The sequence below is a fragment of the Diprion similis genome, chromosome 3 (genome assembly GCF_021155765.1).
Source record: "Diprion similis isolate iyDipSimi1 chromosome 3, iyDipSimi1.1, whole genome shotgun sequence".
In the NCBI taxonomy this organism is placed as follows: Eukaryota; Metazoa; Arthropoda; class Insecta; order Hymenoptera; family Diprionidae; genus Diprion; species Diprion similis.
The window spans coordinates 9,131,512-9,148,281 of NC_060107.1; the positions used below are offsets into that span (position 1 = coordinate 9,131,512).

A 16,770-nucleotide genomic window follows, 5' to 3' on the forward strand; every position below is an offset into this window, starting at 1 on the left:
TCGGTCTCACGCCGCCATGCGAATCGGCATTAGTGGGTTCGCGGGAACGAAAGGGCAGTTAGAAATATGTATGATGTACCTACATATGTCGCCGCTCGTATACACGGGGTCGACGTACACATTGAAAGGCGGTTATTTATGAGATTACCGCGGATTATGGGAAACACGTTTCCGTCAGAATCCGCGCGAGATCAAGATTGATGCGTCGTGTGCGAAACCGTTCGATGAAACCGATTGAATCGGAAGCATGCCGCAGTGGCTGATACGCGCAGGCAAAATGGCAAGGGTGGATTCGGGGTGTCGAACTGCTCCCTGCGAAAAGATTCCGGACCGACTTGAGTGTCTTTCTCTCGCGTTTTCTTCAACGCGCGGGGATTCGTTGACACGTCACGCTAGCTCGTCGGGTATCAGCCACTGCTGTTGCGTCGGTGCTGCTGCCAACTTCACCCCCCGGCCGACCAACCCTTGGCGTAAGCGCCAGGCACGCACACGCAGAAACAGATACAAACACATAGAGTTATCCGCAGACGTTGTAACGGCGTGATACAAGCTACGAGGTCCCGGTCTTGTCGAAATCCTTTCAATATATCAGCGGCCCACAAGGGGAAACATTCTGTCATACGAGATGCTGCTGGAAAGGGGACAAAGGGGCCATTTTATTATTGAGTATATTGAGAGTGGAGTGACTACTCTATTCTCGTATTTTTCTCCTCCACTGCTGCTTCTTTTTCTTGTCCGTTTTCTTCCTTCTCTCTCGCTCTCCAGCCCCGGGGTGACGTGAAAAAGGAAGAGAGGAGGATAAGGCCGCCGCTACGTCGATTGCTGCTGCAATAATATTTATTCGAGATCTGCCCCGCTATTACCAACCACTACAAAACGAATTTATGTCCTAGGCACACACTCTGTTGTTCTCTCGTTCACTTGGAAAATTATTGTTGGAATATAGTTTGGGGTGGACGCGCGGAGCTAATGTCTTGTCTGAAACGTACTCTTCTCTTGCCTCTTTCTTTCCCTCATTCCTTCGCGCAGTCGCGCGCGCGCGCGGGGAAGATGCAATAAAAATAAGCCAAGTCTCGCCCGGGCCAAAGCTGCGGAGCATAATCTAACCTCCAGAAGCGATGCTTACCCAGAAATTACGGTCGTTACTTATACACTCGTGCTGAACCGCTGCGATACGATTTATTACATCCGATTAAAGCGATTTAATCTATTGTTATACCCCCTGACGGGGGTGATCTTCGCCACGCGAGACGCAGCATCCGCGTCTTCCTACTAGCGGATGAATTTAACCAATCCCAGTATCATTCGAGAGTAAAACAGACTCTTTTTTTTCTGACTCATGCGAGCAGAACAAGCAGCGTGAAAAACGTGCTAAAAGAAATAAAAATAAAAAATCTGTAATAGACGCCGATTTTTTCGAGTGCCTATAATACGCGTAAAACAGCGTCAACCGGTTTTTGAAAGATGGGATTCAGCCGTAAAACCCATAACGCGTGTATATAGATCAGTTGAAGTGGTTCGCGGACCGTCGCGTCGCGTTTTCGCTTTGAATATGAAATGACCGCAATAATTTTGACGAACGATCCTCGGCATGCTCGAGGAATCCCCCGTCGCGTCGGCGGGTGCTAGATCTGTTTTTCATTTAACACGTGAAAAACAAGCGGGACGTCGACGTGCGACAAACAGTCAAAACGTGCTGGCGGATGAGCACTCCTCGTTTCGAAACAAATCATCCTTCCGGTTGAATAATTTCGCGCATCGTGTCATCCCATTCCGCACACCATGCATCACCGTAACAACGCATCTCGCCTGCAGTTACATCGAAATATGCGAAAGCGTGCATTTTTCATATCTCAATTTTGACAAAATCGCGTAGCAAATAATTCCGCGATTTCCAGAGCTGGACGGTGAGTCGATATGACGCGGCTTTCGAGCGACTGGAACACGTTGTATCACACGATGCTCCTGATCCAGGAGGGTGGAATCATCGAATGACCGAGCCGGCATTCACCGCATTAATACTACAGTCAGCTGGACTCGTGTTCGATCAGTGACCGAGTCGGTACCAATTCTGTGCAGCATCCCGGGACGTGCTATCCCTATTTATAGACACAGATATTCACCCGCGTTAGCCGGCTAGTTCGCACCGTTGTAAAACGACGAAATGATCCCGTTTTCGATGCGTCATTCCGGACGATCCGAATCACCCTAGCAGTGAACGTACACGTGAGCTGTACGCAGGCTTGTAATCGATATAACGCTAATTATCCACGGAGAATTTACTCGCTGAAGTTATCTCGATGATTTGTAATTTTGAAATTTGAACAACGTCACTGATTATAAATCCTGTGATATTTTATTTCATAGATTTTTTGTTTCTTCTTTCAAAATTATGACAAAGATAGTACAGAATTTAGATTTAGAGAAGAGAAAGAAGGACGAACCGCAAGTGAAAATCAATCGCTAGGCCGAAAACGCGTTTATCCGCGTGTCTCCGGGGTAGGCAATGAATACGAGAATAGTAACCGTAGATGCCATCTCGATCCTGGGGGTTAAATTAAATGATTTGCATAAGTAGGTGGGTGTCGACACTGGCAAGCAGAAGCGGGCCCGAGGGACGGGCGAGGGGTGAACAGGGCGAATCTACTACCCCCTCGGCTCGGCGAGCAGGCTACAAGAAGAATATATTATATATTATGGATAATAGGGAACAGCGATATAGGAGTGGCGATAAGGTCTTATAGCCACGAGTCGGCACGTGTCGACAAGTCTGCCAGCCACTGATACAGGCATTCGCAATTATTACACGAGTGCCATTCGGTGACGTGTGTACGCGGGGATGCAAGCACGTTGAAAATCCAGAACGAGTAAGCGAGTGGGGGTGGATATGGCGTTACAATAACAAAGAATCATGGAAAACCAAGGGCTTTGCCGCGAGTTCGCGAGTATGCGAAGACACACATCAGCAGATCGTACACCCCATGCGTAGCTATGTACATACATACATCGTAATGCCGAAGTGATTCCTGGGAAGAGTATAACGCGTGTATGGAAGAGACGTGGGTGAGAGTGAGTAGCGTGAGCATGGCGGGGCACGATTGCCTTTTCGATGTAGCGGTGGGTGTTTGTTGATGTTGCGACAGGAGTGCCACGTGTCATTTCGCATTATTACTGTTTGCGAAGAGACAGCTAGGTACCCTCCATAGTCGCCGCGTCGTGGGAAAAGCCAACACAAACAATATAAAATCGAGATAGATAAAGTGACGGGGTCCAGGGTGGAGGGTGGAGGGTGGAGGGTGTCGTGCCAATCCCCTTTCACGATCGGTCTAATCTCGGATTGACTCGTGTCGCTTATTAATATTTTATGCAAACACCGTATGATTTACGGCCGCCTGCCAGCGGCTCATCCTGATCACCGACTGCGTTTAGTGGCACGATTCGTAAGACCCGGTAACTACCCGAGGATCGAGTTGAACTGAACCGCGTTGTACAAGGGTTGATTTCACGGATATTTCACTTATACGGAAGCCGCCATTGCAGCGGCGCGTTATGTAGCACTCGGTTTATCTGCCGCCAGGAAATCCCGGGATCTAGTGACGTAGAGGACCAAGAGAGAGGAGAAGAGGGTGCTTCAGGCGAAAACGGGAGAAAAATCTGCAAACCAAAACGAATCAAAGTAATCCGGGAGGAGCGTTCTAAAAAGGCCGCAGCGGTTCGCGGTCGATGAGCATTTCGTAAATAGATCTCTCTCTCTCTTTCTCTCTCTCTCATCGCCCCCCTCAGCGACGAGACCGTTGGTATGGTACCCTCCCAACCGTCGTCGTTTTAAATTGCTGATGAGCATTTTTAGATTGGTTACGTTAAGTGAATTGGTACATAGACGGCTCTGTGTTTTCCCGATAAAAGTCTTAATGAATCCCAGGGAAGATGGCTGACGACACCGCGCTGTATAATACAGCTGTTAAAAAATTGTCCTCCACCAACTGTGCACATCCAGGAAGGAGATCCTTTTTTGAGCCTGTCGAACCGAGGTCTCATTCCAGATCGGACATGCGAGGTGTAATCAAATTTACACCCTGATTAAGTAAAATTTTTCATATCCAGCCAGACTTCGATAACTGTCCGCACAACACGCGGCTGCTCCACGACCAGAGGACATGACTTTCTCCTAGGTAACCGAGGGCGTTCGTCCAGCCGCGACGCTGTCGGACGCGGGTGAAACAAACGTAAATACGAACGCGAAACCTGAGGGGCTGAATCCAGTACGCCGGAGTTAATTAACGCCGGCGAGGCATTAGAGTGAAATGCAGAATGTAGAATGGGGAGAGGTATACATACACACACACGCACATAAATACACACACACATAAATACATACATACCTACCAACCCCTCGAAACGAAAATCTACCTCGCGGCAACACGGCCGGGCAATGGAAGGCTTGTACCTCCATCTCTCCTCGCAGGCAGCACATCCGATAAAAGGAATGGGCACGCTGGACGCAGAGTCGCCAACCTACATACAACAAGTGCGGCAACAATAGCGTCGTCGACAGTTCGTTAAGCACTTCTTTCAATATGGATTGTTCGTCGGCCAGGGGACGTTGGCTAGTCACTGTGACTGTCCTCGTTCCTCGTTTCTCGTTTCTCGTTCCTCGCCTAGCTCTGCTGCGGGTACGGTAGGACCGAGATGACTTCGGCCGAAAGGTGTGAACTGGAGATAACCAACTGGTGTTGTGACATCACCCATCGAGCGTCCGTCCTGCACGCGCGACCACTTCCTCGTCACCTGAGATAATATCGCCCCCTTGTTACCGGAACGTCCATCCATCACCTCCGGGATTTCTACGCGGTGAACGAAACGTCTTATTATTCCCCATGCCATGCAGTCTTGCCGAGTCATTCGTTCCCCACTCCTGTTGACGGGAGAACAGTCTCGCCGAAATTCGCGGTAGTTTACCAAAGATTCGGGGTTCGGGAAGAAGAAAAATGACCACTGAAGTTGCGGGGGGTAACTCGGAACTGAGGATCTTTCCTCTTTGAGTTAAACAGCTGTGTTCGAATAGTTTGTATTTACCTAATCGATACGCTGACAGAATTACTGTCACGGAAAGTTATTCAAAGAAACATGATGATCGCAAATATAAAAAGACATTCTATCCGTGTCACCATAATGATATACCTTAATGTATTTTTATATACCGCTCATGCCTACCGTGGAATAAACTTGCTCCTCGTCTGTAAGCTTTCGACAAAAGGTACATGTCGAGTGAGCGGACTATGACGAGGCCATAAGTCATGGTCGCGTCGTCGTAGAGAAGAGATGCTTCTTCTTATCCCATCCGACAAGTTGATGGATCGTTAGCAAACAATAAGTCACTGTGGTCATCGTACTGCTACTTATAGCCAGTCGACAGCCCCGCCGGACAGTGTGAAAGGTTGAGGGTTGAAATTTGGGGTCAAGTATAGAGCTGGACTCTCCCGGAGAAGTGGTCGTCAGTTGTCTATGAATTGGTAATACTGCGTCAAGCCATATCAGCCGAAATATTTTCGAAATATTTATAACAGGTATAAGATGTCAAATTGTTTTTTTGATTCAATCATATCTGGCGATTTAAGCTTCAGCCATTGTGTCAGAAATTTGACGTTCACGTCCCTCTCCCCGCCTGAAGGCACAGAACACTTCGCTCGGGGAAAAAAACCGTCCGAATCACGAAAACGGGAAAATACGTCAATCAAACCGACGGGACCCTCGTGGACCAGGATTGACCAGGACGCATCTGTCACCAAACACATTGCCGCGCGAACGGTCTTGTTAGTGATGGAATTGACTCTGTACGCTAAAAATGCGCGACGTTTCGGGTTTCGCTGTGTCAAAGAAAAAAATATAGGACTGTAGTTTAGACACGTGTTTGATGTTTTAGCGTCAAAGCTTCAGTAATTTTATAACTTTGACTAATTACAACGCGGTGAAGTACAAGATTATTTAAACACCACGACGTTCTTATCTGAAACAAAAATCTGACAGTCTATTTCCGAGGATAATTCGTTTGAAATAGAGAATAGAAATGTCAAGGGGAGCCCGGGTGAAAGGTTCGTCTGGTGCATTTCTCCCTCGAGAAGAGTGGATATATAACTATATACATATAACCAAGACAAGTAGACAGATGGAGCGAGCCTGTCGTCGGGTAGGCTTGAAAATAAAAACAGCCATGGACCACGTAACAAGTTAATGCTTGAGGAGATTCTGGCCCTCTAAGGGTTCGGTCATCATCGGCCGCGACTTCAAGCTCGTCTCTGGCTATGTCTGCGTCAACGTCGTCACCGTCATCGGTGGCACAGCGTGTCGTGTTTCGCTCCCCCAATTCCCGCCGTGACAGAAAATACGCGCCACTTGGCAGCCGACTCCATACTCGACTAGCTGCAATGCCCTTCGTACAATGGGCGAACCGAAACGCCGTAGAGATTTGAAACGTAACACCCGTTACAGTGATCTCTCACCCCTCTCCCCCCCCCCCCCCCCCCCCCCTCATCGCAGGGAACGGGCGCGACGTTTCGTGGCTCGAGGGTTTTCGACCGGGGTTCTAAAGCCCCAACGCATGGCTCCCACTACTCGGAGCGACGTGTTTAATTGGTAATCCGTTTAAAGGATTAGTAACTCGTGATGAGAATTAGGACGTGTCGCTCGTTCGGCTGCCTCCAGCTTGTCCACGTCTCCGGGACAGCGAAGACTCGAGGAGTCGTCGTCTATTGGAAGTCGCCAGGAATCGGGTATTAGACATGTGTATAAGTAGGTATGTCACGTTTGTCACGGTGGTATTAACTCGATATTTTTTTACAACTAAGGTATCTACAGAGCTTTTTTAACAACGATCTCTTGTAGCACTACACCGGTTCGATCATCCTTCGAAGGACGATCGTATTAGAGTTTAGAGATCCCTGACATGCTTCAGCTCGTTATATACTCACAGACTAACAGTCAATGTAAAACCAGTTGCCGCGAGTAGTTGAGTCAATGGTTTCATGTACGGACTCATATCTTGGAGATTTTCATCGTTGATTGCTCGCTACGATGAATTACCGGGTAGACGTAAAACTCTTTCGGTGATACGTCTACGTCACTTAGATGAAGACGGTACATGGAATCCAGGAGCACCTGGCATATGTACACTTCGTAGTTTCATAAATAGAACATGACCACTCGACGTAATTGCTAAATGATTTCACAAATTGACGACTGTATGAAAATCCATTCAAACTCTTCAATTCTCTTCAATGACATTCATTTTCGAAATGCTAGTCCAATGAAATAAAATAGGGAGCAGATTACGTAGATATGATTGAACTCGCGGGCATGCATATGAGTATATATATGCACATATTCATACACACACACACATGCGCAAACAAACGGGGCACTCGAAAATGAGGGGGGGGGGGGGGGGGGGGGGTTGAGTGTTTCACTTGGTGTACTCGGAATGACGTTTGAAAGCGAGACACTATGCATACATATATGTAAGCGTGTAGATAGGCTGCAGAGAGTGGTACAAACTCAGTCTGCCCCCGGGGTCCGGAGTGCTTCTGGGGATGGCTCACTTTTCAAACAAGCTTACTCTTTACTCTGTAGGCGACTATAACGGCGGGTAGGTGAAGGGTGAAGATCAAATCCGTCCTGATCTAATAGGGATTAAAAGAGTGACAAATGTAAGAGTTAGTGACGGGTAAGGGGTGGAGGAGAGAAGGCTAACGCGCACAACACAATCCATGTCTTTGTGCCCGATGGCATGAAAAGGGGGCTCGTTGAAAAGTTTGGTTTCTCTTGAATCCACCGAACTGTATTACAACCAAAAGGAAATTTCTTTTCAAGAACTGAGCTGTTTCTCATACAATTTTTCTCGTTTTCTCAATTTTATTCCTTCGAGCGTATAATCGCGAGAATTGAGAAGTTTGCCACTTGGATACGTAGCGTCGTGCGCGATTATAGTGTTAATTTTGTAAAGAAAATTTTTAGCAACAGATATGGAAGATGGTAGATGAATATATATATATATATATAGACGCATAGTGTATAACTGTATGTAAGTATATACTCGCGTATATTATACCGTATACCGTAGTTTCAGAACAGAAGCTCAAGCACGCTGGGTAAAATTGCTTCTTGGCTAAAGTCTTGAAACTTTTCTCATTTGCCTGGATGGCAGAAGACCCCCAAGTACGTATATAGTAGGTACCTATCCCGTCATCGTGTTAGTCAAGCCATAAAGAACTTTCCGAAATGTTCTGATCCCCGCTTCTGGTCAGTCCGGGAATCCAGCATCATCGCAGATCGAACCATTGACTGGAAATACCTTATGAAACTGACCTACCCCAAGACGTAGTTTTTACCGATCAAGAACACGTGCAGAACCCTTGTCTGGGCTTGAAAATTGAGAAAAGATTAACACGACATGCAATTTGCAATAAAGCCTACATTTTAAAGGTAAATGGTTTGCTCTAGTCAACTGATCGAGTGTGAATGGAGTAGGGAAAAGATGAAGCTACGAAGTACCTCAGTCGAATCGCTTGATGTTTTTCGTCAAAATCTAACCGAAACTGAAGTCCCGATTGGACAGCGCTAACAAGGTTGAAAAAAGTTACACCCAATAGGTAGTAAGTCTGAACAGAAACACTGTAGCTTATATCCTTAGCAGCGTGAGTTTAAAATTTTACGCCAGTGGTTCGAATTACGATCCATCAGAATCAACCGGTCGTCCCTCCACTTTAATAAGGATACCCGTATAACCCTAGAATTATCGGCCCTCGCTCTATACCGCCGCGCTAAACTCCCAACGCGAAGCCATCGATCAATCCAACACCGGGCGAAGAGGCCCACCTGGCCCAATTTTCTGTTGCATCCTATCCAGAACGAATTATAAGGCGAACCAAAAAGATGGTAAGAGTGCAGTTCGAAATGATACTACGCCTACATGATTCAAGATAACATTTCGACGCGCGTTAAAGACACACGGTTGCATCAGCCTGCAACAAGACGAACTATAACGTATACCGACTAATCGAGCTACTCTCTGAAGATATTCGAAAACGATATGTTTTCGAAAAAGTGTGTTCATGTCCTCGGGCGCGATGCTGGGTGAACGAGCTCGTGGAAGGTGAAGCTTGTACGAGAGTGGAGCCGATAAATCAAATAACTTTTTCAGTAACGGGCTACATCGAGATAAAATGGTAATGAAAACATGGCCGATACGACGCGATAACATTCCGCAACTGAACCGGGACACGCGTCCTCTCCTCATGCAACGTATGGGCCAAGGGGCGGGAGGGACCAGGGGGGGGGGGGGACTTGTGGTGTATACCAGGTACTACATACCCGCTGCAAAACCGCCCGGCGGCTATACGGCGGTCCGCATTCTCGATTCTCGTCCGAGTACTCGTTGTCCATCTCCCAGCCCTCGTCCTCATCCTCGTCCTCGTCCTCGTGTCCGCCACTCGAACGGCGAGAGACTGGGAGCTCGGAGAGTCATTAGTACGAAAAAATACAGTACTCCATCATCGGTCAATATCAATCTAAGTTAAGAGACGAATAAGGCGAGTACGATACGTGTAACTTGCGACGGCATAACATGTGTCCAACAAGAGAAATCGATATACCAACGGTTCGCATTAAAACTTCCTTCAAGGCAGCTTTAGTACCACCTTAATTCGAGTCGCCAGTTCTATACACACACTTTCGTCGATCTACCTCGAAGACGGTCATGAATGTTAATCTTTCAAAACGATTTAAAATTAACTATTGATCATAGTGTACTACACTGTTTTTCAACACGTGGTAATGATGGCTAGGAATAAATCTTCACGGACTGCAATCCACCAGCCGTGGCTGATGAATGTGGCTCATCGATTGTCGAGCCTCGTCATTAAGTAATTTCGCTCGTACGTTCTGAGTGAATCTGATACCTACGTTGATCCGCGTTATCACTGAATGATTCAGTTTGCCATGTAGAACCAGCACTATAAGTACTCACGTTGGTCACGTTAATTGACAATTATCCCTGAACATCAGACAAATACTCGTATCTCCGGTCTGTCAGAAGCTAGTACGGTAAGTGATGCATAAATCAGTGTTGCCCAGGAACGATTATGACTATAAGTAGCGGTAACAAATTTGTCCGGTTCAGTGATATCTGGATATAAATATACCTGCTTGAGTTCGGTTATTATTCGTTGGTTATAAACTCACGGTTCGATGAAACTCTGTGAGATCCTCGTGGCCGCGGTCCTTACTCAGACGGGGATAAAATTTATCTGATCAAAGGGAAGACGGTGCCCGGTGGTTTATCTGCGGAGCCCTGCAGGTTCGTAAACTGCGTCCGAGAGACCTTCCTTATTAACATTCCGCCGGATGGTGGAAGAAGCGAGTCGTGTCTGCTGAGACAGGCCGCAGGACCGCTCCTCGGACCTGTACCCAACAACTTTGAGAGCTGCCCTTCGAGCTGCTTTGCTACCTCGGCCAGTTTCAGTCCCTGCAGTAGTCTTTCGAGGCATCGACGCGTCGCGAGGCTTCTTTCGAGTACATTAAAAGTTCTGCTGCGGTTTGTCGAGGACCGTGAATTCGCCGACGGTTCGCAACCTGGATTTATATATCAAGCGGCGGTGATAATAGTGCCGGGATAAGGAGATAGTAGAATTCATTCCTCCAAAGTTCGTAGACAAGGTGACCGGCGTTAAAAAAAAAAAAAAAAAAACAAGTAAAACGTCGCTGAAAATGAAGGACCTGATACACTTTGGATACAAATATCTGTCGTACAAAAATTCCCCAACTGACTGACACAGTGAGTATCATAAGCAGCCTGCACTTATCGATACCGGATTCATAATCGTTTCTAAAATTAGCTCAGTGTCTAATTGCCCGAGAAGTCTGCCAAGACGCGTCCTTCGTCATCGCAAATGAATCTCGTCCATTCACCCAAGTTCTTGCGACCGTTTCGTAACTACATCGGCCGTTTCTCTACCTGAGGAACGACTCCCGTATGGCTACATGTGTCACGTGTACCTACCACGCTATAGTCCTGGATGGACACGGCGTAGTTTGACGAGTCAGCTTTTACCGGTGATGGCGCCACTCTACGAGTCCCCCTTAATTCTTACACAGTATGTCTCTCTCTTTAATTTTCTCGTACTATTTTCTTTTTTTTTTTTCTGTGTACAGGTCTAAATCCATGCATTTAAATTCTTACGGAATGTCATGTTTGACTTAACGGTAACAAACCAGCTTCGTATAACGATGACAAACACTTTAGTTTGATAAAGAATTCGTTGAGATTTTCGCCTACTTCACTTAATTATTCAAAAATTTTATTCTCTTTAAGATCGTAGTATAACTCAATTATGATAGTACCTATAAACAATATACCTTCAATTTAACTCGTGGCATTCAAATAGATACGTACGTAACGTAGAAATTGATCACGATGTGTCTTGATGAAGCTTTTTTCAAGTCACTTTGACTGTCCTATAACGAAAAAGCAGAATTTCGAACCTTTTCCGTGGCATTAATTTCGATTGCAGTGTCGCCGAATTACTTTAAAAAAAAAATCGTGCTGTCGTCTAAACAAAAAAACGTCACCAAATTTCTTAAAATGTAGAATTGGGTACACGAAGAAAATTTTATCGACAGAAATTCATCGTAGAGAATTATTCTCTGTACTCATTCAGGATCAGTATAAATACAAGCCTGAGGCAAAAGGGTTCCCAGGAGTTGAGAGTTAAGCGCCATTATCCTATATGTCATCGTGAGCAATTGCATTGATATGCATAACCCCACCTCGCGAAAAGACAGGCCGCAATTTGATATTCAATATTCAGTGAGTAGGTATATTGTTTTACTCTGGAAGGGCAGCGATATATCCATATATATATATATATATATACACCTAACCCAAATACGTATACGTGCCTGTAAGGTATATAAGAGAGCACAGCTCGCTGGTATATATATATATATATATATATACGTATATTGTCGGTACCGGGTGGCTGTTTGCCACCCCCCACCCCGCAATGCCCTCCTGCAGTCTATAGAGATCGCAGACCAGATTCCCTCGGAATAAAATCTGGCCGCATTATTCAATCGGATCTCATTGGAATGCTTCGATCAAACTTAATAATGCGCGGCGCGCAAGAAGAGAATGCAGATAGTGCGTGGGCTGCATAAGGGATCCTGGTCGTCTGCAGGGCACCTTATAACCATGGTTCGTAACGGGGGTAGGGGGCGGCGTCGCGACGCCCGTCAATTAATACCGGAGCGTCACCTTATCTGTATGCGTTCCTCAATCCCGGCTGGTCCAGGTTCCGTTCCCACGATACGTATAATACGCAAAATATATTCCCCCTTTGAATCAGGCCTCACTTTATCCCGTGCGCATTCCGCTCGGCAGCAGGAAATCCCAATACGTCAATCTCGGAATCTGATTTCTGAACCTCCCGAGATTTTTGCTCGTCGTCAAATACCTCTTCGATATAGGTACCTACCTGCACCGCGCAGCTCGGTGAACGATCCAAGACAATCCAATTCCGTCGGTACAAATTCTCTCGCAAATTGTGAAGCCCCTTCAAACTACCCGAATCTCGGAATCGCGACGGAGATCCGGAGATACTTCGATAAGATTCAACGATCTGCCTAATTGCAAATCATGTTCTTATGTCAGTGTGTATGTACAGAGGGGGCGAAGGAGGGGACTCAACTCCCGTCCAAACTATGGTCGCAGGATTCACGAGGACCCGGTTGGCCCACCCGTCTCGCGATAATTAAGCCCCCGTGGTTTGTCGCGCTAATGAGGAGTCCGTCCGCGCATCAAGAAGCAGCTCCTGGCATCACTGCAGTGTAGCCTCATGATTTGTAGTCGTTAAAGACAGAGTAGAATTTGATTTGACCAGCTGCACGTATCGTTCCCATAATTTACGAAGTGAGAAAAGAGTTGAATATTTTATGCTCGTTGGCGAATCGGTTTTATCAATAATTCGAAAATTTTCATCTGCCCATCAATGGGATTGCAACTGATGTGGAGTACAGGGACACTGCGTATATAGTTGGGGGATACGTGGGGGGATAAGAGATTGGAAACGTCAACACGTCAAGAGGCGGAAAGACAAGCCTGAAGCATACCGCAAGCGTAAAGGACCACATACGGTCTGTGGGCAGACAGCAGGATCGGCAGCGAGACCGCAGGAAGACCAAAGCGAGCTAAGGCCTTTCGACGATCACTTGGTACATATTTGTATTCTACTTTAGTCCGTTTACTGAAACAGATTTTAGTTTGTTCAAATGCGCGCGCGTATACGCGCCGCTCGTACTATATATGACAGACGAACGGATTGACGTTTGCCGCAATGTAAACATATTTTTCATAAAAAAAAAAAAAAAAAAAAAAAAGAATATATACCGAGAAAGAGAGAGAGAAATAAAATAAAAGAATAAAGCGTGGGTCCGTCGCACCATTGATCGAAGTCGAATAATCGCAGATCCAGCGTGAGTTCAACGTCGTCGGATAAATATCGAAGAGCAGAAATATATTGCGAAAGTGTCGGCGAGGTAACACAAAGAGGCGTAAACTACCGGGTTTAATTCTGTTGTGAGATTTAATTAATCGTACGGGTCTTTGGAAAAGGGACACGCCCAAGGAGGAGTGAGAATAGAGAGAGAGAGTAGGTATAATAACTTCTCGGAAAGCGTTATACGTATGCGTCAACTTTACCAAAATTTCAACACCCACCCCAACAACGCTAGCCAAATGGTAAATGGTAGTTTGAAACGGCGGTGTAGAGCCATTTGAAACGGCTGCCGAAGCGGACTGGAGAAAAGCCCGAAACGCCGAGCGAGAAGCAAGCGGAACCAGGAGAATGGGCATTGGGACCAACCGACGCCCCGGTTCTTCAAGTTTCCCGGAGGCACCACCGCAATCGTTTGTTCAACACACCGCCAACAAATCCAATACACACCGTCAGGCGTTTCAGTCCACGGTTCGCTGAGTTTAGTGCTGAACTGTCACAGCTCCTTAAAATTTTGGCGAACTTACAAGAAGCGAAGACATCAGGATCTGCTTTATGGATCCTAAAAGCGATTAGGCCAAGAATCAATCGGCGAGGAATCGTCAGAAGAAGGTAACTTTTGTCCCGAATGACAGATGAAGTGTATTTCAAGTCAGATCCTGTACATCTCATTAGAAGCAATCACTGTCTCAGACATAATCACATCGTCACATGTAATCAGCTGATATCTACTGATTTTTGGATCAACGTGTATTTTGAAGTGAGGTTTCGTCGAAAGAAAAAAATATGAATAAGGAAAAAAATTCTTTGTACAAAGTTCGCCAGAAAGAAAGAACAGAGAATAAGCGTTCGCCCGGTATCGCGGAACCAAAGCAAGTTGTCGTGCTTTGTGGCAGCTCAGCCGCAAAGCGGAGAGTGGAAAGGTACAGACGTCGTAAAAATTTCTACCCTCAAGCGTGAAATTCGATTGATGTAATACAGGGCGTTTCTCAAACTGACAACCACTGAACGAACCACGATGAATATACCCGATAAGGATCCAATTGAATACTTTTGCCGATCACCTGGATATAATCAGTCTATTTCGAGTAACCGAAAGAATAGTATTATTACATATGTTACTGTTACGAGGCAATCGAATTTACTTCTCAGTGAAATCTAAAACTGATATAGGACAATGTGAAAACATATGAAAGTGGGAGCAATTCATCTGTCAGACACTAAATCGACTGTTGAAGTATAATTAGATACTCCTAACGAGTGTGCCACGTCAGATGGTCATGTATACATGTATAATTGTATATTAAGTGTGTATAAGAAATATGAGTATACGTATAGTTGGTGTAAGATTAACGGTGATGCCAAAAACTAGCATACGTGGGATGTTACGACGAGAGCCGAGTAAATCTGATATCGCTGTTTTATGTATATTATAAAGCAATAATAGTTAACTAGGTACACAAACTTTCGGCCGAGCTTAATTAGCAAAGAAGGCTTGTTCTAACCAAGTTCTTACCACGTAACTACGATACAAGATAAATTTTCTGAAAATATAGCAAAGATTGCGATAAAACGATTATACATTGGATCGTATGCGTGACGACCCATATTCCGTAAGCAAGGCGTGTATAAATTTGAATACATGTGCCGTAAACTGACGCATAAAATGTGGCAATTATTTTTAATAACCACAACATCGCGCGAATATCTAATTATTAGGTAGCGTCGAATATTTACAGTAATGAGATTTTTGGATCGATTTAATTGAGCAGAATTGCTCCGAGTGATCAGGAGGCTCGAAATTTTTCAGTTAGTTTCGCAACGATTTGCGCGTCGCGCATGTATTGACAACAGTATTTTGCAACGCCATGTAGCCGCGGGTCGGGAATCTTGTAGGGGCGACAGGGGGGAGAGGGGGGGGGATGTGAAAACGGAGAGAAGAATAAGAAAATCGGTGAGAGTTGAGGGGTTGATCGAGGCCCCAGAATCCCCAGGGGTCCACGGGGAAGTAGTAGGCAACGATATACACCCCCGCAAACATATGGGGCCCATTGTCAGCCCTTACGTGTACACACACCCTTATGCGAATCCTTATACCACGCACCCTTGGTCGCTTTTACGCGCACGGCGTCTAGATACGAGCCGAGATATCGCGGGAAAACCTTTTTAGAAACTACATCGTGTTCTCAACGGTGCACCGAAGGAAGGCCAAAGCCTTCACGCAACTTGGTTGTGCGTATAGGCTCTTGGGTTTATAAAAAATATGCTAATTTTTAGACTTTCAAAACGTTCGTAAAAGTCTCTCGCACTAAACATATCTGTTTCATGTTAACCATCGATGGTGACAATTCATACTTTCGTGTTGTTACATTTCGGATATAGCAGAAAAGAAGATTGATTAGTCATTGAAAGAGTTTCAAAATTAACTTTTCCACGCCAACTCGACAAATGATTTTCCTCTAACCATTTTTGAGTTTGTTCATAATTTTTTATACGATTTTCTTAACTCTAATGGGACTCCTAATTTATTTATTTCAAATTTTTGATGTACGCTACTACAGTTCTTTTTTTTTATAAAATTTTGAAGATCAAGCCAGAATAACATTATTCAAACTTTCGAAAAAAATCTAAAAAATTCTCCTATCAAAGATTATTCGTTTTGGTACATGAATAATCATCCGCTTAGTGCATAAACTGAACAATTAAGCCAATAAAAATATTATATTAAGCAAATTTTTTTTAAATCAAGCACATAAATATGAAAAGAATAGTTTTCCACTCCGGGGCTGGGTCTAAAATAATCGTCTTTGATCGAAGAAGTTTGTGAATTTTGTCGCAAAGTTTCGATCATTCGTCTGTATACATCACAAATAAATGAAACAATAAATTAATACTTCGATACCCGATTACAGGGCTCGAATCGAAGGCGTGTCAAAAGACTTTCGTTGACATTGCGACTGACGATAAGCTTCCGCAAGCGCCCTTGAAATCGGGTAGGTGGTAAGGTGGAAATATGTCGGGGGTTGAAGGGTGGGGCAGATAGAGCGAGGCGTCAGCCGTGCTATCGCTCATCGCACGACTCCCCAGAGTAGGACGGTGATGGGGGTGCCACCCTGGTTGGTCCAGAGCGTCGTTTCTGCCCGCGAAGAACCTCGGCTGGGCCGCGAAGGGGCTCGACTCGGGCGCCTTATCACCTCCCAAATAATGGAGGCATATTGAATAGATA

At 45.5% G+C, this 16,770-nt stretch overlaps 1 protein-coding gene across 1 annotated transcript in view; it reads left to right on the forward strand.

The window, feature by feature from the left end:
- Window positions 1–10,747: 10,747 nt before the first annotated feature.
- Window positions 10,748–16,770, forward strand: part of LOC124404409 (N-acetylgalactosamine kinase) — a 66,439-nt gene continuing 60,416 nt past the window's right edge. Inside the window, exon 1 of the mRNA XM_046878508.1 lies at window positions 10,748–10,828. The gene's annotated coding sequence lies outside the window, so the exon portion shown is untranslated. The remainder of the gene's footprint in view (window positions 10,829–16,770) is intronic.